At 36.4% G+C, this 24,554-nt stretch overlaps 1 long non-coding RNA gene across 1 annotated transcript; it reads left to right on the forward strand.

Moving 5' to 3' along the window:
- The first annotated feature begins 14,209 nt into the window (after nt 1-14,209).
- Nucleotides 14,210-17,852, forward strand: LOC113335020. Its single transcript, XR_003353121.1, has 2 exons — nt 14,210-14,400; nt 14,493-17,852. It is a non-coding gene; the product is annotated as an uncharacterized LOC113335020 (long non-coding RNA).
- The last annotated feature ends 6,702 nt before the right edge of the window (nt 17,853-24,554 follow it).

Here is a 24,554-nt window from a genome sequence, read left to right on the forward strand (position 1 = left end):
CCATGTCTCTTTCTTTATTAAGTGGTCATTGATAGTTCTGTGTCCAATTCGACCATCGGAAAGGGCAGCGAAAATGGTCGGAAAATTCCACAAGTCAACTGACCGTCAACTGTTAAAGATAACGGTCAAACTAACAGTCAACATCCAATCAAAGGTCAAGGACAATGGTTTAAAGTCAAGTCAACTGAGTCATATCTGGGTCAACGAGTCAAAACGGGTCAAATCCTCATCACAGAGTTAACTTAGTCCTTTAGACTGATTCAGATAAATCAACTTCGGTAAGACATCTGATTGAAGGTTCAAGGCAAATCAGTGACACATGCCATTGATACATTATAACACCTGTTCAACACCAAAATTATCTATTTCTCAAAATTCATCAACTTGATTCAATTCATTCTCTTCAAACAAACTTCATAACTTGCTAACAAATACAATTACATCTTACCTGCAATTCAGCAGTTCCAAACTTTCACAACAATTACAATCTACAACTCTAAAATCACCATTCTTCATGAACTGCAACTTCAGAAACAATACATTTCATAAGCTACTGCACCTCCTATCTTATACAACCAGCACCATTAGCTCAGCTGCACAATTACACCAAGAATTCATCTGCATATTAATTGCACCATAATACATTCTAATTCAACATAATCACCATCCTCATTATTACAATACTACTTACTTCAGCCGCATTACAGAATCCTTGACAACAATATTATAACTCAAACTCAACTGCAATACAAACTTAATACAGACAAACCCATCACCACATAAAATACCGGATACATTCATCATGTAAAACTACCACCAGCATATCCAAATCTTCATTGTGATCATATTCATTCTTAATTCCTTTCATTCACCACCATCATGACTTTATCAAAACAACATCACATGTAATTCCAACTCCAAGTAACCTCCATAACTTTTCTACTTAGAAGACACCACTCCACCAATTCCATAAGCTGCAACCACCACAATCGAATAACAATCCCGAAATACTTATCTCCTTAACATCTTAAGCATTGATTTAAAACAACAATCCTACATATACTAATTTCATATAATTCAGCCCAGACTTAAACTATAATAACCACTCAAGCACATACTCACCATATCCATTTCAATTCTTAATTCATAGAGAAATTTATAAATTCAATAATAAACTTGAACTAGTTTTACTGAAAAAGAACAATTACCTGATCTCTATATTACTCAGGAAATTGAATTCAAGTTTCTTCTTCACTTGACTCAGTTCATCAACTCTTCTCAAGACTAACAACAACCCTTCAATCCTTATTACCAACTTTGATTCTCAGAAACCCTAAAATAAACTCCCAAATCCTTTTTTTTCCTAATTCGAGTTCACAACATAATTCTAACTCCTCATATCAATCATACACATCTCCAATCTTTCCTTTAAACTCTGAATTTCATCTTCTAATTCTTCTTTTAAATTTCCCTGAAACCCTAATTTCACTGATTTCTCAAATTGAGATCTTCTTTGTAACCTGTTGTATAGTGACAATAATTACACAAACGGATGTATGATATTTGGGTAAAAATGGTGATGAATCACCTCCTGAATCGAAACTCAGGCCTAAATCTGTGCTAAATAGCACAACCAAAGACGTAAAACTTCATTAATGTTCAGATAGATTGAGGAGAGTTTCTATTACATGATTAAGTACCAATCAATAACCCTATATAAGACGCAATGGATGCCACACACGTGTCACAATCCCATTCCTCCAATCAACACTCGATTGGGCACTCACATGAATTACTAACAACAGACTCACTAGTAATAACCTAACTACCATGTAGTAAATAAGTTAACTGTCATAATGTGACATTGCCTTCCCCTAAAGAAGATCCTTGTCCTCAAGGATAAATTTTGGGTAGTGAGCTCTGACATTAGCAAGGTCCTCCCAGGTAGCGTTTTCCGGTGACGAGTTATTCCATTGAATCAAAATTTGACGAACTAAATGCTTTCCCCGTAAAATGATGCGAGTGCGTAAATGAAAAGAGGGGGTACAAGAACCACACTCAATATTTCGATTAGAAATCTGTATGGAGTAACTCCAATATACTTTCAATAGAATCAACTAGACTCAATCTTAATAAAGTATATCAAAGAGTTCTCATATCTCTATTTCACAATGGAATCAACAAATCGAACAGATAGAAATCCGTGAGCCTGATTATTATTTGAAATAACTTGAACGGTACCAAAGACCAATATTCAAGTGTCAATCAATGTAAATCAACAACCAAAGGTTGAATATTATAATTGATTGATCTTAACGCACAACCTGTGATATTTCAATTATATAACAAAATATAATGTGAAAAAGAAATAACACAGACACCAGAATTCTGTTAACGAGGAAACCACAAATACGGAAAACCCCCGGGACCTAGTCCAGATTGAACACACATTGTTTTAGCTGCTACAGACACTAGCCTACTACAAACTAACTTCGGTCTGGACTGTAGTTGAACCCCAATCAATCTCACACTGATCCAAGGTACAGTTGCGCTCCTTACGTCTCTGATCCCAGCAGGATACTACGCACTTGATTCCCTTAGCTGATCTCACCCACAACTAAGAGTTGCTACGACCCAAGGTCGAAGACTTTAATAAACAAATCTGTATCACACACAAAAGTCTACGATAATAGATAAATCTGTCTCCCGCAGAAATACCTACAAGTTTTGTTCCGTCTTTTGATAAATCAAGGTGAACGAGAACCAATTGATAACCCGGACTTATATTCCCGAAGAACAACCTAGTATTATCAATCACCTCACGATAATCTTAATCGACGCGGCGAAAGAAGATATTGTGGAATCACAAACGATGAGACGAAGATGTTTGTGACTACTTTTATATCTTTCCTATCAGAGATAACAATCTCAAGCCAATCATTACGATTGTACTCAACACGATAGAATCAGCAAGATCAGATCACACAACTACAAGAAAATGGTATCAGTCTGGGTTCACAATCCCAATGAAGTCTTCAAGTCGTTAACCTACAGGGTCTCGAGAAGAAACCTAAGGTTAAAGGAGAATCTACTCTAGCTTATACAACTAGTATCACACAGGAGGTGTGGGTATTAGGTTTCCAAGTTGCCAGAGTTCTCCCTTATATAGTCTTTTAGATCAGGGTTTGCAATCAATGTTAGCTTAATAACAAAACATTCAATATTCACCATTAGATGAAAACCTGATTAGATTCAAGCTAATATCTTTCAACCGTTGGATCGAAAACTTAGCTTGTTACACATAAATGAAATGCACGATTTTAGGTTTGTGTAACCGTACCCAAACATGTACATTTGTTGGTTCAACAGTAGTTAACCAAATGGTTATCCATATGAACACTTTCATATCAACCATATTATTCTTCATAACTAGTTCAAATGACTCAAATGAACTAGTTAGTGAGTTGTTCAATTGCGTAAATCTTATATAACTATACAAGACACAATCGAAGCAAAAACAATTTGATTCACTCGAATCAATTCATGAACTTTATAGCCACGGTTTGCAATTTGCATTCCTTAGTTAATACAAATATAAGTTCACAAATAATCGTCTATAGATATAACCAACTCAAGTACGCGGACTTAGTTTGCGGACTTAAGTTCCCCGAAGGAGTTCACAAACTCCAGCAGATAATCTCGGGATGAGAACCTCCGCCAGTTCGCGGACTGAGTTCACAACTCTTGTTCCGGTTTTCCTGATCAACAAAGTACGCATACTTTGGTTCAAGGAATAAGGACTTATACATGTATGTGTTGCCACACAATGCTTATATCCAACAATGGTTATATTATCTAAACTCTCATTTCAATCATTCAAACATTCTTAGAGGACGTTATATAGTTGTTATTCACAAACCATTTTTCGTCAAAGCCATTTTCAAAGTGATTGAAACATAACATGACTTTTGTCACTAGGTAAAGATGAACTTGGCCAAAGCGAAAGATTACCAACACATATTTCGAGAAATAGACAAGCGAGATAAACTCGGCTCTAATAGCAAATGTGTATAATCAAAGTCTATATAACAAAACGACTTTTGTCTCAAGATAGGAGATAGAGTAGATAGACTTTTGAGTGATAGATAAGTTCAAGTCTCCACATACCTTTTAGTCGATGAAGTTCCACCAGTTCCTTGAGTAGCTCTTCATAACGAGAGAAGCTTGTCTATATGGTTGAAGCTTTAAATAAACCATATCTCCCACTGTAAAAGACTTATCCTTCCTTGATTGATCAGCATATAGTTTCATTCTCTCTTGTTCCTTCTGGAGAGATTCTTTAAGTATACCAAGAAGAGCTGCTCTTTTTTTAAGATAAACTTCCACTGCCTGACTGAAGTAGTAATTTGAGAAGGAAAATCCAAGTGAGGAGGTACATACCCGTAAAGTGATTGGAATGGAGATATATTCAATCTGGTGTGATAGATGGTATTGTACCACCATTCAGCCAGAGCTAGCCACTCAATCCATTTTCTAGGCTTGTGACCTGTTAGACACCTCAAGCAAGTTTCCAAGCAGGCATTAACTCTTTCAGTTTGACCATCTGTTTGAGGATGGTAGGCTGTGCTCAAGTTGAGACTTGTTGCCAAAACTTTAAACAAATCTTGCCAAAAATGGATAGTGAAGACTTTGTCTCTATCAGAAACAATGGAGGATGGTAGGTCATATAACTTGAATACTTGAGTGAGAAAAGCCTTGGGCACAGAAGCAGCTGTGTAAGGGAGTTGGAGAGCCACAAAGTGAGCATATTTTGTTAATCTATCCACAATCACCATGATAACATTTTTTCTGTTGCTGATGGGTAAACCCTCTTTGAAGTCCATAGTTATGTGTTGCCAGGATTGCTCAGGAATAGAAAGAGTTTGGAGCAATCCAACAACATTTGTGTGGTCACTTTTATTTCTTTGACAAACTTCACATTGAGAAACAAAGAGCACAATGTCTCTATGCATGCCTTTCCAATAGAAATGACTTTTGGCTCTAACAAAAGTTTCTTGAATACCAGAGTGGCCACCAATGGCAGGAGCATGAAGGGATGCAAGAAGGTTGTTTATGATATTGCCACCCATTCCAATGTACAATTTGTCCTTGTATCTCAAAACACCATCCTTGCAAGAAAAATGTGGAACACTGGCAGGATTGAGAGAAAGATGTGAAATAAGTTGATGTGCCTTGTCATCATTGATGTAGCTGTCGATAACTTCTTGAACCCATGTTGGTGTAGAGAGAACTAATGAATGGCAAAAACTGGATTCATCAGGCCTTCTAGAAAGAACATCACCTACCACATTTTCAGAACCCTTTTTGTATTGAATATCATAGTCAAAGCTAGGATCTTGATCAACCATCTTTGTTGTAAAGGAGTGGTTATCTTTTTCTCAAGAAAGTATTTGATACTCTGGTGATCAGTTCTAATAATGAACTTATTGGCTTGCAGGTATTGTCTCCATCTCTGCACATCCATGACAATGGCAACAAAATCCTTTTCATATGTGGAAAGTGCTTGAGATCTTGAGCTCAAGAAAGTATTTGATGCTGAAGAAGGCAATTAGTCTTCCTTCTTGAAGTAGTACTGCACCAAGACAGTTATCACTAGCATCACTCCCAACAATAAATGGCTTGGTGAAGTACGGTAGAATATGAGTATTAGTCATAGCTTGTTTGAGCTGTTCAAAGGCAGTGGTGGCAGCTGGACTCTATAAAAAAGAGTTTTTCTTGAGGACAGTTGTAAGTGGTTTACTAATAGAGCCATACCCTTTTAAAAATTTTCTGTAGTAACCAGTGAGCCCAAGAAAGCCTCTCAGCTCCATGATGGTTTTGTGTACTGGCCAATTCTGCATACAAGCAATCTTATTGGGATCAACACAAACACCATCAGCTGTAATAATATGACCAAGGTACTCCAAGGAAGGTTGTCCAAACCAACACTTAGATAACTTAGGAAATAGTTGGTGTTGTCTGAGGACAGAAAAAACAATCTTCAAATGTTCCAAGTGCTCAGCTATGCTGGAGATGTAAATAAGGATGTCATCAAAGAAAACCAGAACAAACTTTCTCAAATAAGGTTAAAAAATTTCATTCATCGATGCCTGGAATGTAGCTGGGGCATTTGTGAGACCAAATGGCATAACCTTGAATTCATAGTGCCCTTGATGAGTTCTAAATGTTGTTTTGTAGATGTCCAAGTTATGAACTCTAATTTGGTGATAGCCAGCTCTAAGATCAATCTTAGTGAAGATTATTGCTCCTTTCAGTTCATCCAACAATTCATCCACAATTGGAATGGAAAATTTATCTTTAATGGTGATGTTGTTGAGTTTCCTATAATCAACACAAAATCTCCATGAATTATCTTTCTTTTTGACTAAGAGTATGGGAGAAGAAAAAAGGCTGTGGCTAGGTTGAATGATGCCGGATTGAAGCATTTCATGTACAATTTGCTCCACTGCAGATTTTTGAATGTAATGGCATTTGTAAGCTCTTTCGTTAACATGACTTGAAAGTGGTTGCAATGGAATTTTGTGATCCAAACTTCTTTGAGGGGGAAGTTGGGTAGGTTCTTGAAATATATCATTGAACTCTTGTAATAAGGGTGACAGAGCTGCATGAGTTGTAGTATGTATAGGAGTGGCAGAAACAGAAAATAGGTGGCCAATAATTCCATGAGTGGTTTTGGAGAGAAATTTCTTAACAACTGCACCACTCATCATCAACAAGGAAGTGTTTGGAGGAGCACCTGGGAGTGTAATCTTCTTATTATGGTGCTTGAAAGAGATGCTCATCTTAGAGAAATTAAGTAGCACATCTCTTAATTTCCTGAGCCTGTGTGCTCCAAGTACAATATCACCCCCCCAATGGTAAAATCCTTAAGTCTTCTATAAACTTATGGCCTTGCATACTCCATTGTAACTGAGGGCACAGACCAGTACTGACAGTTTTTTCTCCATTGGCCACAATGACCATCATAGGAGCAGTTTGACTAATGTTGCAATTAATGGTAGAAGCTAAAGGACTATCAATAAAGCTAGTAGTGCTACCTGAATCAATTAAGATGGAGACCTTGTGCTTATTGAGAATACCAGGAATTCTTATTGTGTCCCCTGTAGCAGAGCCTGTGAGAGCATGTAATGAGATTTCCATGTAAGATTGAATTGGTGAATCAACAACCTCTTCAGGAACTTCTTTCTCTTCATCTATGTCTTGTGAATCAAAAGGTTCCATTTGTAACATGAATATATTTTGCTTGCCTTTGCAAATATGGCCTGGTTAATAAACAACATCACAATTATAACAAAGTCCTTGATCTCTTATTTTCTGCATTTCCTCTGGAGTGAGTCTTTTAATTGTAGGACTTGCAGTGGTAGGTTTGTATTGAGGAAAAAAAGACTTTGGTGTTTGAGGTGTGGATTTAGGGGAAGTGAGGATGGGCTTGGGGGGAAAAGATGGTGAAGAATATTGTCTGTTAGAAGTAAATGATGTATTGAAGGATCTAGTGAATGGTTTTGTAGCTGAAGCTGCAAGATTGACTTTATGTTCTTGTAATCTGGCTAGTGAGAAGGCTTCAGTAAGAGTCTCATGCTGAAACATGGATACAGGTTTGCCAATTTCTTCCTTAAGACCACTAAGAAAGCTCATAACAAAATATGCCTCAGTAAGAGAGGGATTCATGTTTAATATTAAGGCTTTTAGAGATTCAAACTGTTCATAATAATCATCAACTGTGGAGCTTTGAATCAGTTTGTTGAAGCTACCCACAAAATTTTCCTCAACTGGATTTTCAAATATTGCAATTAAATGTGTAGCTAGATCTGACCATGTAATGCGATTTCTATTGACTTGAAAATTTATAACCATTTTTCGGCCTTACCTTCTAAGTAAATAGAAACAATATTGACTTTCAGATGGTTTTAAATATTGTTGAGTTGAAAGTACCTTTCACTCTTCTGAATCCATACCCTAGTATTGTCACCATCAAATCGCGGAAAATCTAATTTTGGAACTCTATAATGGTGATTAGAATAGAACGGTGGAGTGTTAAGATGGGCAGAATGAGCATCACTCGCTTCAGATTGAGTTCCAATTTGTTTCTCAGGAGTGTGATGGGGTTTCTCTAAAAACTTCAACAGGGTATCAAACTTCTTATTCAGAGTATTGATTGCTCCCTTTACGTCGGTCATCTCTATAGTGATTTTATCGTAAGATCCTCTGATTTGTTCTACATTAGCTTCAACCTCCTTTAAGGTCATGATGAAAAAAATATTTTTGGATCGATTTGAGCTGAATGAAATGGCTCTGATGCCAAATGTTGCATAATGACAACAATTAGACAAACAAATGTATGATATTTGGGTAAAAATGGTAATGAATCACCTCCTGAATCAAACTTAGACCTAAATCTGTGCTAAATAGCGCAGCCAAAGAAGTAAAACTTCATTAATGTTCAGATTGATAGAGGAGATTTTCTTTTACAGGATTAAATACCAATCAATAACCCCAGCTAAGACGCAATGGATGCCACACACGTGTCACAATCCCATTCCTCCAATCAACACTCTATCGGGAACTCGCATGAATTACTAACAACAGACTCACTAGTAATAACTTAACTACCATGTAGTAAATAAGCTAACTGTCACACTGTGACATAACCAAACCCTCAAATTGACTTAATAATCTTCCTCATTAGAGCATGTTCTTCAAACCCATGCTTGGTTTATCAGTTTCAACATCAATTTATCATCCATATCACAGAAAACCTAATTTCTTTCTCTAATTCATCTTTTGTTCTTCCCCTTGAGTTTAATCAACAATAAAATCGACTCCCCCTTCATCTATGCAACTCCATCACCGAGTTTCTTCAATCAATTCTCATTCGCAACTCATAAATCTCTCTCAGGAAGAATAAGAAGAAGAGAATAAAAAGAAGAAGAAGAAATAAGAACGAGGAAAAAGATAAGAATGGTTTATCCTTGACCAATTTTGGTATAAAACCAAAATAGAATTACTAAGGCACCCATTCATTTGGTTATGGGCATCCCGAGTGCTTATAGTAAATAACCTCGTTTCCCTAATCGCATTCATCGGTAAATGACTATTTTAGCCTTCTTACAATTCAGATGATTTCTTCGTCACCATGTATCCGAATGACGCATTCGAGTAGTCCATTTCGCATAAGTTTTCGAGATCTATCCAATGATAATAGTTTCATTTCCAGATCATAGTTAGATTAATTCCTATTAATTAATGTTCATATTGATTAATCGAGTCATTAGTGGTTAAGTCGCCTCTTGATCATCTCTTGACCATTCAAATAGCGCTGACGAGCTTGTGAATCCTTACATTCTGCCTACCTTATAAGAATTTTCGTCCTCGAAAATCAGATCCATCTACCTCTCACTGTAACAACTGTCCATACTTATAAATGTGCGAAATTCAACTCATTCTAAATGAGTTCGAAACAATATATTATCAAACTAAAGTTAAATGAGAAAGAAATATATTTCTGATACACTAAGTCTTAGTCCTCTAGTTATGGTTTACATTCTCGTAATGATTGACGTGATTGATTTTATGTATTCTTATTGAATCCGTATATTATACATTATTGAATATTCTGGCGTTGGTAATTTAATGTGGCCAAAATTTGAGCTACATAAAAATTTAATATATCCCAGTAGTCTTTAGTTTTTTTATCACTATAAAGTGCCCTATTAATATACGAAATAATTTAAGGTAAATTTGAAGTCTAATATAGTTCTAAAAAATCAAAATACTATTATTACCTCTTCATGTTTTTCATTAAATCATATATTTGACTAGGTAATCGGTATAATATTACTAACAAGTCTAATCTTTTTATTCTATGCAATGTCATTAAATTATTAAATCTAACCCTAATAATTCTTGCTTTAACCATCTGGTTTAAACGCAAAAATGTAGTTCTATTATGTCGTTATTTTAGTGACATAGCTTTACAATAGATAGTTATTAATAATTCCATAATTATTTGATCATAATTGTTATTTTTATCGTTATATATCTACTAATGAGATCTTAATTAAGTTTAAGTTCAATATGATACTAGGGTGTTAACATTGTTTTTTAGTACTACTATTATTATCTTTATCATTACTCTGATTATCATTATTGTTATTAACATTGATTATCAACCTAGTCATGCAGGTCGACTTCTTTTATATATTTTCACTCGAGACATCAGTAATGTCACAAATGGAGGATGCTCATCAGGGTATTAGTTTGGCGGTCTACAATATGTGGTGTGCAACACACCCATTATGATAAAGTTTCAGGAAGAGTGGATAGTTGGTAAGTAGAGAAGAGTGGATGCAGTACATTTGTTTAGGGTTTAGACTTGATTCTCATCAACCTACCATTTTCAGCAGAATCAGTTTTTGCCATACTACAAATTTGAACCAACCATTTGATCACTTGAAAATATGCGTACTTGTATGCTAACTGTTGCAAGTTACTCCAAGTCCGGGAACCATAGTATGCATACCCGTATGAGTAATTGTTTAACAGTTGAAGTCCGGGAACTTAATATGCATACCCGTATGCGTACTGGCTTAACAGTTCAGGTCCGAGAATTTAGTATGCGTACCCGACGCTTGATGGATGTTTCGGATGCTGCAACGATAATTATAGCAGGAAATAATAGAGGCACGTATGAGATCCGCTGACCTAAAGACAATATCGCCTGCTACTCCTTTAAACAGAGAGATGCTATAGCCATTAACGAGTTGCCTCCATGATACATCTATTGATAGTATTTCTCAGTGTAGCACACAAAGAAAATACTCTAAGAGCTTGGCAGTAATGTAAAATAGTAAACTCAAATGGTTACAGTCATCAAAAACAGTCACAGGAAAACAGAGAAAGAAAAGAGGAGAAGTAGAAGCTGTTTTTGTTTCTGTACTTTCAAAATAAGCTGAAGGTTTCTTTTATAATTTTCAAAACGTTATAAACAAGAATACCCAGACAAAGACTGAGTAGATTCTCACGTGCACTGACAAAGCTGACAGAAAAGAGACGAAAAGATTCTTCTCGCGTAACATCCTGTGAGAAATCATGTACCTGTGTGGAAAACACGTACCAAAAATTTTAGCAAAAAGATAGGATATAATGAATGAACCCAAACCCAAACTCACACCCGATCCCGGACGGCGGAGGCGTGCGTGCCCTCACACAAAAATGTGTAGATCCAAATGGCCATGCCCTTTATCCAAAACCAATGGTATTTAAGTGTAACAACTCTTAAGATTTTAGTATATTTGAGACTAATGTTTTATCTATTCACACACACAAAAAAATATATAATGAGCAATAGGTCTAGGGATCAAATCATGGGTCATGTATTTTAGTTTAAAGACAAAACTTGTTTTTTTTCAAACATCAGCAATACAACTTCATTCCATCAATAGAACCAGTAGCCATCGATTAATCACCACCGCAACAACAGTACCATCATTTTTGTCACCATTATTCATCGGCAGTAACAATGTGAATTTATGTTCAACAACTTCATTATTGGCAACGGGACTGCTAGCCAGCCATCAACCCACTTCTCTATTTTCCCGTTCAAACTCCATTAACGGCAACCCAAATATACACCCACTGATATATCACTGGCATGCCATAAATCACCGCAGCTACTGTCTCGACTCCATCGACTACCAGCAGCACCTCCATCTCTGCCAAGCTCTTCCTAGCAATATTGAACAACACCAACTGCTAGACCATTGCCGATCATTATTTTCGTCAATACTGCCATCGTCCACCACTAGATTCGAGCTCGACTACTCATTCCACTTTGTCTTACGACAACTCTTCGTCACTACCACCATATCCGGCTCGTCATCGCCACACTTCATCGTCTCTATCAATGATAGAGACCAACACCAACTATATCGTCACCCATGTCGTCTATACTTGACTTCTACCTACACCCTGACCTATCAAAATTAGACAATGACCCAAGTCATTTAACCACTCTAACTCGAAGATCACTCCCATATCTTCTCTTCCCTCGTAAACCTAAGTTGTCTCGTCAATAGAAGTTCGACAACAACCAGAGTCTCAACTTGTTTCTCCATATTCCTTTCTCAACTTCACTGTCGTGTCAGGAGATGGGGAAGTAGCTGGAAGCCACTAATAGAAACATGGTGCCTTTAGTAAAACTGTTCAACTGTTAGTTTCAGAGAACCGACAAGCTTAACTTCTTGCCTCACACATAACTTCTTCATAAGACGTCAAATTGACATTATTCTTTCGCCGTTGGCTTCGTCTCTTCATCCTCTTCAATATTATGACAAGAAATTCCACTTGGTCTTTGGCCCTTCTCCACTTGTACACTTCACTTTTATGTTATTTTCATTTCTTTTTGGATGATTCACCTAATTCTTAGAAGACGGTAATAGATGTCTCACACAAACTATTAGCTTCAAAGCAATTTTCAAGTGATCGATAGATCAATACAAAACATTCTGAGTCTACATCAAATGACTGTCTCACATAAATCATGTAAGATGTTACCAGGCGATTTTCACATGATCATCTTTTGACTTTCGTCAAGAATAAAAGATGAACTTGGTTAAAACGAAAGCTTACCAACACATTTTTCGAGAAATATGTAAGCGAGTTAAATTCAGCTCGAAATATCTATATAGCTATACGACTTTTGTCTCAATAGGAGATAGAATAGAAATATACTTCTGAGTGATAGATGAGTTCAAGTCTCCACATACCTTTTGTTGATGAAGTTCCACAAGCTCCCCTTAGTAGTTCTTCGTCTTCAATCGATGAACGCCATGAACTCTAAAGCTCAACTGCACATTCTATCCTAATCCGAGACATAGCTATAAGTAGACTATAAAAAAAGCCTTATAGTTTTGACAACTAAACTTGAAAAACAAGCTTGAGATAGCAACGCTTGCGAGTTCAACCGAGCAGTGCTCTAACACCAATAATCTAAAGACAATACCTTATTAATTTAATTTTCTGTAACAAGAATGGGAAACGTATTTTCGACAAACCTACTAAGTTTAGTGGAAAAGATTTTAAACGTTAGAAATTGAAAATGTTATTTTTTCTCAAAGACCAAAGATTAGATGAAGTTGCTTTGAGAAAACCCTCAAAAAGGCTTCATGACCGTGGTTATGAAGATAGACTGGATAGGTGGACTAAGAAGACTTATATCTGTAAAAATCATATAGTTAACTGCATGGATGATTCACAATATGATTTTTATAATGCAAAAGAGAATTTTACCGCTTTTGATTTATGGGAAGCCTTGGAAGAAAAATATCTTGCTGAGGCTGCTGGAAGCAAGAAGTTCTTGGTGGCTAGGTTCCTTGAATACAAAATGAATGATAAAAAATTTGTGGTTGATTAACTCATGGAACTTCAGTTAATTATCAATGAAATTCTTGCTGAAGGCATGGTTATTGATGAAGATTTCCAAGTATCTATAGTTATCGAAAAACTTCCACCTTCGTGGACTGAGTACAAAAGGAGGCTGTGACACAAGATTCGTGAAATCACCATGATAGAGTTGGGGAAAAGGATTCAAGTTGAGGAACTATTGTGCTACAAAGACAAAAACTTGTTTTTGAGCAAAGACATGTCCAACAAAGCTCATATCCTAGATGATAATGCTGCACCAAAGAAACAACATGATGGAAAATTTGAATCCAACAAAAATGGTAACAAACGTCGTAACTCCAAATGTAACCATCTTAAACCTAAGGGTTGTATCTCTAAAAAAACCATCAAAGGTAACTGATATAATTGTGGTAAACCTGGACATATGGCTAAAGACTGTAGAGCTAAAAAGACAAAAAATGATCCGAAAAAGAAAAATAAGACAAATATAGTAGATGAATTTGGTTATTATACTGACATGGTTTCTGAAGTCAACGTTGTCTCTAATTTGATTAATGTGAGAGACTGGTGGTGTAACACTCCAAGAATTTCTCTTGCGTTAAACCCGAGTCTAACTCATTCGAGTAGAGAGTGCCCTAAACCATTGGGTGGTTAAACCAAATAAGACATCCCTTAGTGGTACTAAGATAGTAAGATGTATAATTTGAAAACGCTACAGGATTTGAGCATGTGTGCCACTTGACAGACATAAGCAGCTGGGGAAATTTTCATCATTTAAAATTCTATCCAAGAACAAAACAATCTCTTCCTTGTTTTTGTCTTTCTTTAGTTCCTTTTGCTCTCCCTCTCTTTTGATGAAAAGAAAAATTAAAATCATTGTTTCTTTAAACACTCAAAAACCCACTTGTGAACTGCTATTTGGATCATCTCGAGTATAAGGTAACGTTTTTCTCTTATATTTATTTATTTTTCCTTCTTATACCAATTTCAGTTGTGACTGATTTCGGTTTAATTTCAATTCAACTTTTCAGTAAATCCCCTCTTATTCTTATGAAGGTTGGTGCTCGGATTTGCTGTGGTTTGTCTTGATTTTGGTTTAAGGTAGGGGGTGTTTCCTTTCAATTTGATTTAGTGTTGAAATTGTGCATCTTGATTTCTGATTCTTAAAATGATATCACATCATTTTAAAAAGCATGTTTCTGATGAAATGGGTTTGCTTTGCTGAGAAAGTATTTGAGATATATATTCCTTATCAATTTTAAAAACCTAATCAAAGTGGTGTGGTTGATACTTGCCCTAACTTAGTTCAAAATCCATGATTTGGTGTTGGTTTTGAATGGGTTTGTAAAATTTACAATATACGAAGATACTTATTTCATTCTTGAAGATTAGGGAGGGTTTGAATTTAGTTAACTTATGATTTTCACCAAAATTCAAGTCCCCAATTTGAGTTTCAAATACAACACATGGAATGTTTGTGAAAAGAACCCTAGATCTCTGAAAACGTGATTTTGGTCATGTTTTGTTGGGACTTTCGACATAACTATGCATCTTATTACTTTGTTTATCATCTTTATGTTATAGAGGCTTTTCTTAGCTTTTCAACAAGACCAAATTTTCTGAAATTTATCACCTAATGAATTTTACGCGAATTTTCGATTAGAGACTTACGAAACTGGAAATTTTCTGAACTTAATGCTGCTGTCCTCTTTTGTAGAAACTTTTCAGCACAGCTACGAAAATATTTGTTGTTGCTTATCATTTTTATTTTAAAGAGGGTTTCCACAGCTTTCCGGTGAGATATAATTTGCTTAATTTCATTGCTTAATGAATTTTGTGTGAATTTTTGAATGGAGACTATCGAAACTGAAATTTCCTGAAAACATGATTCTTGTCCTGTCTTTTCGAGACCTTTCGACACAGCCACAAACCTTTTTACTTTGGGACTTCATTTTTATGTTGAAGATATATTTCTCAGGTTTACAATGAGACCATATTTGCTTTATTTCATTGCTTAATGAATTTTGTGTCAATTTTTGAAGGGAGACTACCGAAACTGAAATTTCCTGAAAACATGATTCATGTCCTGTCTTGTCGAGACCTTTCGACACAGCTACAAACTTTTTTACTCTGGGACTTCATTTTTGTGTTGATTAATTTCTCAGGTTTATGATGAGACAAGATTTTCTTAATTTCGTTGCTAAATGAGTTTTATACAATTTTTTTGATTATAGATTACCGAAAATGCAACTTTTTGAAAAATGTAATTTGTAATCTATTTTATCATGACCTTTCAACACAGGTACCAACCTTGTTACTCCTATATTTTACTTTTAAGTTAAAAGAGTGCTTTCTCACGTTTCAAACGATACCAAATTTGTCGAATTGCATCACATATTGAATTTTGTACAAAACTTTGATTTAAGCCTGTTGAAACTGAAAGCTTTGGAATATCACAAAATTATGATGTGGGTCTTATGCTCTTGTTGTTTAAATTCCTGCCATATTGCCTTTCTATTCCATGATGTAAAATTCCTTTTTACTAGCATGGTAAGTATCAACATCCACTTTCGCTAGCAATCTGGCTCACCTTTTAAGAACTATCATTGACTTTGCTCTTGGTGTTTATGCCACTTAAATTTGATCATTTGTCTATGGGTTTTGGATTCCCTTATCTTTGGACATGAAAATGCATACTTCTCGGTAAGTGGCGTATGTTCTTAATCTATTTTTGATTGAAAAAATAATTTACTGGTAAGGTTTTAAGAATGCTGCCAACATTACATTTATGTAAGCTTTTAGTTATGGATTTATGGGGTTTTCATAACTTGATTTCTGGAGGTTTCCTTGTCGTCAACTGATTTGATTTGGAAACTTTTATGTTGAAGATATATTTCTCAGGTTTACAATGAGACCATATTTGCTTTATTTCATTGCTTAATGAATTTTGTGTCAATTTTTGAATGGAGACTACCGAAACTGAAATTTCCTGAAAACATGATTCATGTCCTGTCTTATCGAGAGCTTTCGACACAGCCACAAACTTTTTTACTTTGGGACTTCATTTTTCTGTTGAAGATTTATTTCTCAGGTTTACGATGAGACAAGATTTTCTTAATTTCGTTGCTAAATGAATTTTATACAATTTTTTTGATTATAGATTACCGAAACTGCAACTTTTTGAAAAATGTAATTTGTAATCTATTTTATCATGACCTTTCAGCACAGGTACCAACCTTGTTACTCTTGTATTTTACTTTTAAGTTAAAAGAGAGCTTTCTCAAGTTTCAAACGATACCAAATTTGTCGAATTGCATCACATATTGAATTTTGTACAAAACTTTGATTTAAGCCTGTTGAAACTGAAAACTTTGGAATATCACAAAATTACGATTTGGGTCTTATGCTCGTGTTGTTTAAATTTCCTGCCATATTGCCTTTCTATTCCATGATATAAAATTCCTTTTTACTAGCATGGTAAGTATCAACATCCACTTCGGCTAGCACTCTGGCTCACCTTTTAAGAACTATCATTGACTTTGCTCTTGGTGTTTAAGCCACTTAAATTTGATCATTTGTCTATGGGTTCTAGATTCCCTTATCTTTGGACATGAAAATGCATACTTCTCGGTAAGTGGCGTGTGTTCTGAATCTAATTTTGATTGCAAAAATAATTTTCTGGTAAGGTTTTAACAATGCTGCCAACATTACATTTATGTAAGCTTTTAGTTATGGATTTATGGAATTTTCATAACTTGGTTTCTGGAGGTTTCCTTGATGTCAACTGATTTGATTTGGAAACTAGTAATCTTTACTATAGGACCGTCATGCCTTAATTGGCACCCCATCTACGGATGGCAACCCGGAAGACCGTTTGTTTGATAACAGTGGCTGGTGTCGGATGACGTTGGCGCTGGCCTTGGAAATAGTGGAGTAATTTTATCTGAATTTAGTTGAAGGGCAGCTTACAAATGTTTATGGACAACTGTTTTACATTTAATTACGAATTTCACATTGTAGTTTGATGCTTTTAGCTGTTGGTATCTTATTTGTTTATCTCCTGGCATAGATTGTCGTTATATCCCTTACTGGGATGTGGCTCACCCTGTTTTGTTTTGTTTTCCACAAAGATAGGATTTATCCTGGAGTAGTAAGTTACAGGAAGCTTGCGGCAGCGAATCTAGAGATGCAAAGTTGGTATTTACTTTGTTGTCTTTATATATGTATATGTCATGGCATAGTAATAGGTGGGATTGGGAATGTTATGAAGCACTGTTCAGTTTGCTTGAAAGTATTTCAGTTTCAGTTCGTATATATTATGAGTATGTTTATCTGTTTGGAACATTTTATGTCGTCGAATTTTACTGCATCAAGAGGTCGAGTTTTATATATTTCTACTCCTTCCAATTTCTACTTTAAGAAATTGTTAAATTTCAACTAATAAATACCATGAAATTTGCTTTTGCTGTGTAAGAATTATGTACAAGGAAATACATATTTTTCTCCATCATTTTAGTATCTTTGTTTCTTCTGTTTAACTGACACTGAAAAATCATACCCTTTAATACATTATTTTTGAATAAATTCATTCTGTTTTGCATTTTATGTACCGTTTTATATTTTCGAGTGACAGAGGGGGTTTAGCCCTGGTGGATGGGTTCAATTCCGACCCGCTAGAGGGAAAATTTTCCGGTCCGTTGCATGTGGTTTGGTTAGATTCCGGAGCCACCAGGCATGTCTGCAAGTTCAGAGATGCTTTATCCTCCTATGTCAAAGTAGGAGTTGATGAGAAATTGTTTAGAGATGCTTTATCCTCCTATGTCAAAGTAGGAGTTCATGAGAAATTGTTTATGGGAACCGCGAAAGTGGTGGGAAAAGGAAAGGTTGAATTGAAGTTCACTTCAGGAAAAACTCTCGCATTGAATTACGTGTATCACGTCCCTACATATACATGAATCTTATCTCGGATACCATCTTACTTGGGAAAGGTTTTAGAATTTTTGTTGAGTCTAATAATGTTGTAATCACTAAAGGTGGTGTATTTGTAGGAAAGGGTTATGTCACTGAAAATATGATTAAGCTTAGTGTAATTGCTTTGAACTTGAATAATAATACAACTTCATCTGCTTATATTTGTGACTCCTCATATGTTTGGTGATAGACGTCATTTATGTGTCTATTTTGCTATCAATTTTTTATGTTGTTAGTTCCCATATTTGTACTTATTTTGGTATTTTGTGTCTTTGCATGTATTTTTGGAGAAATAAGTTTTTGTAAAGAAATTGACCCATAAAGGTTAAAGGCACCCCAACTTTGGCTTAGGGAACCCCCAGAATTGTGTTTAAAACGTCCCAGAAATAATGAAAAAAACACCCAATGAATTTGCTAAAAGAAACCCAAAATTTACTAAGGGGCACCCAGCATTATTGGATAAGGGGCAACCTCATCTTGAACCTTTTGAATTTATGTTTTGACGGGAATGTTGATACATGAAAATAATTATCCTTAGAAAAGGAGTCCCCTTAACCTATTAAAGATTCCTTTTAGGATAGAGAGACCTGAGGACTAGACCTAACCCACAAGGTTGGGATAGCTCTAGCTCATAAGAGAGCATGTTGGTTTAGTTGGGCCTTAATCCAAGGAAGAAGGAAAGCCTCTTAGAGTTTACTAATAACTTAAAGGAAAGAAAATGGTAGTTTTGTAATATATTGATCTTATGAGTGCTTCTTCATAAGAGGAGGAGGAGAGATTATTATAAAAGGAAAGAAAGGATATTTAGAAATACATTCTTGGTTGATCTATTCTCTCTTTATCTCCAAAGGGATGGGATTGCCGTGGTTTGGACTTGCTTCTCCTTCCCATTTTTACCTTATCAACATTGTGACCACAGTAGGAGAGGTATAGTTTCTCGACCAGCAAGACCCATCCGCTCAATTCTCACAGTATGTTTCTTTTCTCTCACGAGTCTCCCCTTACTCTCCACATCCGAGCCTATCTCTCATCTATCATCCTCAGGCGTTATTAGTTTAATCTGCAACGACAATCGCAAGCCGCGTCATCTCTCTCAGCCGGCAATCACACCAACAACCGCAAGCCGCGTCATCCCCAGCCGACAATTACACCGACAACCATAAGCCGCGTCATCCCTCCCAGCCGGCAATTACAATTACACCTGTGTCTATCGTCCGTAGTCGTTACCAGTACACCTCGAGACCACGATATCCGGAGTTTCCATTCTACTCTTATCCGCAACCATCCACAATAGTTTTCGAAGCTCCGCCAACACAGTCTTAGCAACAAATCGTCGCCTCCCAACATCAGTAGAAGCTACAAGAGCAGCCGCAACCATTACCACCTTGAATCCGGAGAATATCTACACCAAGATCAACCCGGGTGATCTTTCATCGAAAACAAATTTCGAGGGTGTCAGGATTAAACAATATAAAGATGAGTTTCACCCTCTTCCTTCATCTCTCAGTCAGATTGTGATTATTAATTGATTGTTAAAACAAATTTCAAAAAACAAAATCTGTGTTGATTAGTGATTCTTGTTTAAATTTATTGCGAGTGTAATCTTTAAATCACTTCAATGATTTTGATACCTTTTTGATTCATGATTGGACAACATTTAGTCTCAATTTAATAGAGAAGAGCCGGAACAGTGAGGAATTGATGCTCTCACACCAAATATTTGTACAAATTCCACGGAGAAGAGTTTTCCAGTGTTCAAACACTAGCTGTTTGTACAACTCTCTATCCGCTTAACCCATGATCAGCGGTTACTTACGCATTTTATCTTCCAATCTTCCGAGCAGCTTTGTTCTTTTCGATCACCTAAGCCGAGTGACACTGGAAGCCGCCTCACCCTCATCTGATTGCATCAAGCTACATCAACATTGCCTCCCTCTCATTCGCTTGTACACAATTGCGTGGCTAACACAACAAAGATAAGTTTCTTTCTATATCTTAACGGGTCTATAGCTTTGATTTATAATCAAATCCTTCATTCGATTTACAATTGAAATTCAGATATGTGATCTTCAGTTCGTTATGAATTTTGCAGAGTTCTTTATGAATTTTACCAAATTTTTAGGGGTTTACAACTAAAATTTGATCGATGTTTCGATTCTTAATGACAATTAAATCAAACGTCTAATTTATAATCACTACACATCAATTTTGAGATCGTTTTGAACTTGACATACTATTGATATTTCACATGATCTATACTTACATCCATGACTGAATATTTTCCCTAGCTGAAATGAAGCATTCAATGATGAACTGCAATAACTAATCAAGGAAGTTTGGTTTCTATGCCCAAAATCAGTAACAAAGGTCTCTTGAATGAAACTTCAACCTGCTGCCTAATGAGGACTACCAACTGATGTTTCAATTAATTGAAATTTCATAGAGAAGCATCACCTGTCATCAGCACTTGTGAAAGAATCGAGCTCAAAAGGGAGACTAAGAATTGCCTGGAATTGTTGTTCAGGGAATTGCACTTCAGCTTCACCTGTCATCATCAACCTGCGAGGAGCAGCTTATGTAAAGCTCATCAGCGTCATTCAAGTGCATCAGCGCCACTTTTCCATCACCCTCTGATGCTCACAGGACCACAGATAGCACACTAAAAATCGTTAACGAAGGATAAGAGAGGTGCTGGACGTATATGAAGGAACAAGAGAAGCATCTAGAGTCTGTAAAGTTTTTGGGTCGAGTTTTGGTCCATGATGTCCGCGTTTCCCAACAAGATAAGTTGCTGCTACGTTATGTGAATATTGTTGATGCTGTGATGATGTATTAAAAATGACGGAGGCCTAAATTGTGGCTGTTGATGGTGGAGATCAGTGAGGATGCTTTCCCAGAGTGGCTACGAGCTGATTGTTAAGCATTGACTATTGTTGCCGCTAGGAGCCTACTGCTCTTTCTTTATTTGGACTACTAGCTGTTGGACAAGAATTCTCCGCAAAATACTGGCAAATTACTACAAGACTAAGCTCTCACTTCTCTTCGTTACATTTTCTTTTATATTATATCACAAAATTGCAGTTGATCTTGGCAGGATTTTATCCGAGCTTATTCAATATCCACACATGTTTAAAAACCTTCATCATAGCTCTGGTAAAGCATTGGCAGTCTGGTAACTCCAGATACAGTAAGCCTTGAACTACAGATGTTGTGAGCGGATGTTGATTCATGTCTAGCTCGATATAAAGAACCTCATGCATATATGGTTGATTAGCAAGGATAAGTATTATCAGTCTTTTATACTTTTCCGCTTATATCTTGCAAATACTCAGTGATAGCTTTACTTTAAACTTTGATCTTGAATGAGATCTTTTAATTCTGTGAGCATTAAACTGTTGAACCTGATCTACTGCTTCTTTTAGTATAAAGAAAGCTCATGTGTCAGTATCTGTAGAGCTTGCACGTCCCGCTTCTGTCAAGAGCATGATGATATGTGGCTGATATTGGTGAATAAAACGTACTAGTTGGTTTATGATTTTCTGCACTCGTGAATGCTAATCTTGAGTCTAGATCTTGTACATCTTTTTATGCTGCAATTTACCTGATACCTAGAGACACCCGACCAGGCTGTGGCCAACAGATTTTATACTCACCATTACCTAACTTATCCTTGTGAATTCTTTCTCAAAATAATATAGATTGAATATTCTGAGTCAAAATATTCTTCAATACGTTTGCTGGCTGCAAAAGGGAAGAACCTAGATGAATTTTTAAACTTAAAATTTTGAAACCTAATGCAACAGTTGTGATTTTATAGAGTCAGTTCGACAGGTTTTTTTTGCCCTTTACTTCAACTAATGATGGGAAAAAAAGGATGAAGTACGTCCAGAAATCTCTGAATACATAATCATTGGAGCTGCCGCAACAAGTCCATGACTAGTTTCTATTTGAACACAAGGTGAAGCACATGAAACTTCTCGTTTGAAAGGCACAGCAGTTCCAAAGTAGGTGACGAAGGCGCTTACTAATGAAAGGAGGCATCTTCTGCGCGCTACTGCTTTGAAGTTGCAGTCCTCAAGCTGCAAGAAGTGAAAAGAAAAGTCGTTGATTAGTGCAAAGTGATCTCACGAGGCTCCTTCAGAGCTTCATCTAATAATTTTACACAACCTGACCTCATCAGCACCACTAAGTACCATTCTTCTTCTGTCGATAACACACCTGCATCCTTCATCCTTGGCTGTGACCAGCTCAGCTAGCGGAGACACCGTCAGTTCTTCTCACATCTATGATACCACCAGTCTGGCTCCTAGAGAAGAAAACTAAAAACAAAGCACAAGTACCCCTGCTCCGAGAAGAAGAAAGCTTTTTACCAGCACTCTACAAAGATAAGTGCCCACTACCTTTTCTTGATTTTTACTGGACGCTCATCTGAAATTTTTTGGTTATTCTCGGATTAAAAACTTAAGCACACGACTTATGCATATGAGCCTGACCGAACCTATTGTAGTTAGATTTACATCCTTCATATCTGTGCATTTTTGATAAACTTCTTAGAATGCATGAAAAATCTGTGGTAGAATATTTATGTGATGACACCCTTTATAAATGGACAGTTTAATTTGGATCACATAATGAGTAATTTAACTTGGGCCATATTTAACCATATGCCTACTGCGCTTAGTTATCGAAATTGCCAAGGCTGTTTTAGGCTCAAGCTCATTGTTAGTTGTCAATAAAGTTATATCTAGTTAGCAATTTTTTCTGCGTGATCTGCGTTTATATAATTTTGAGTCCATTTCGCTAACCAGTATGCTAGGGCATAGATATAAGCTAGCCATGAAATGTATGATAGATGAATTCATTTGACCCTCGAGTCTTGTGCAGCCATAAATGTCCGGTACACCCTTGGACTAAGACTCTTCCATTACTTTATTTTATTTGAACATGCCAAGGGATGAACGAATTATGGCAATCCTTATGTTTGACAATTAACTGTTTATGCTTTCGTAACTCATACAGACCATGACTACTTTTCCATTGGATTCCATCTTAGTCAAAACCATTTTATTGTGCATGTTGTGATGATTTATTTAATACACTGGAATCATTTACATTGTAACACTGCACTATCTAGATTAAATGAAAAACTTTAGCTTTTCCCCGGGAATACCTGCACCGCTCAGCAACATCAAATATTTTCGCAGGTTATATATCAGCATGCTCACTAATTTCACGTTTATATTTTTCCTAGAATGAAAGATGCGATTGATCTCACCATTATTGTATACGCATCATCCCACGTATTTAGTAGATAATGCATGGATTAGCACTTACTTTTGTATTGATATGTCGAGCTCCAAGAAACGTGCATATGTCATCCAATCGCATGCCATCTTACTAATTTCACTAAATATACATAGAGTATCCGCACCATTTTGTATTGAACTTTAGAAATTTGAATATGATAATACCATGAATTGTGAATAGTCATAATTACAGTTGAGTAATGAGAAATGAGAAAAGGTGGCCTCGAATGCACCATGAGAAATGAAAAAGGCCATGAGAAATGAAAAAGGCTACGAGTACATCTCATGAAATGAAAAATAGCTCTGAGTATGGCTAGGCTCCGTGCATGGCCAATGAAGTGCACTAATAGTCCAAGAAAGGGCTAGGCTCCATGCGTGGCTTTAACTGAAGCGCACCTAATAGTCCAAGAAAGGGCTAGGCTCTGTGCATGGCTTTAACTGAAGCGCATTAATAGTCCAAGAAAGGGTTAGGCTCCGTGCGTGCCTTAACCGAAGCGCACTAATAGTCCAAGAAATGGCTAGGCTCCGTGCGTGGCTTTAACTGAAGCGCACCAATAGTCCAAGAAAGGGATAGGCTCCATGTGTGGCTTTAACTGAAGCGCACTAATAGTCCAAGAAAGGGCTAGGCTCCGTGCGTGGCTTTAACTGAAGCGCACTAATAGTCAAAGAAAGGGGTAGGCTCCGTGCGTGGCTTTAACTGAAGCGCACCAATAGTCCAAGAAAGGGCTAGGCTCCGTGCATGGCTTTAACTGAAGCGCACTAATAGTCCAAGAAAGGGATAGGCTCCGTGCGTGTCTTACTGAAGCACACAAATAG

This window comes from Papaver somniferum, unplaced genomic scaffold (assembly GCF_003573695.1).
Source record: "Papaver somniferum cultivar HN1 unplaced genomic scaffold, ASM357369v1 unplaced-scaffold_137, whole genome shotgun sequence".
In the NCBI taxonomy this organism is placed as follows: domain Eukaryota; kingdom Viridiplantae; phylum Streptophyta; class Magnoliopsida; order Ranunculales; family Papaveraceae; genus Papaver; species Papaver somniferum.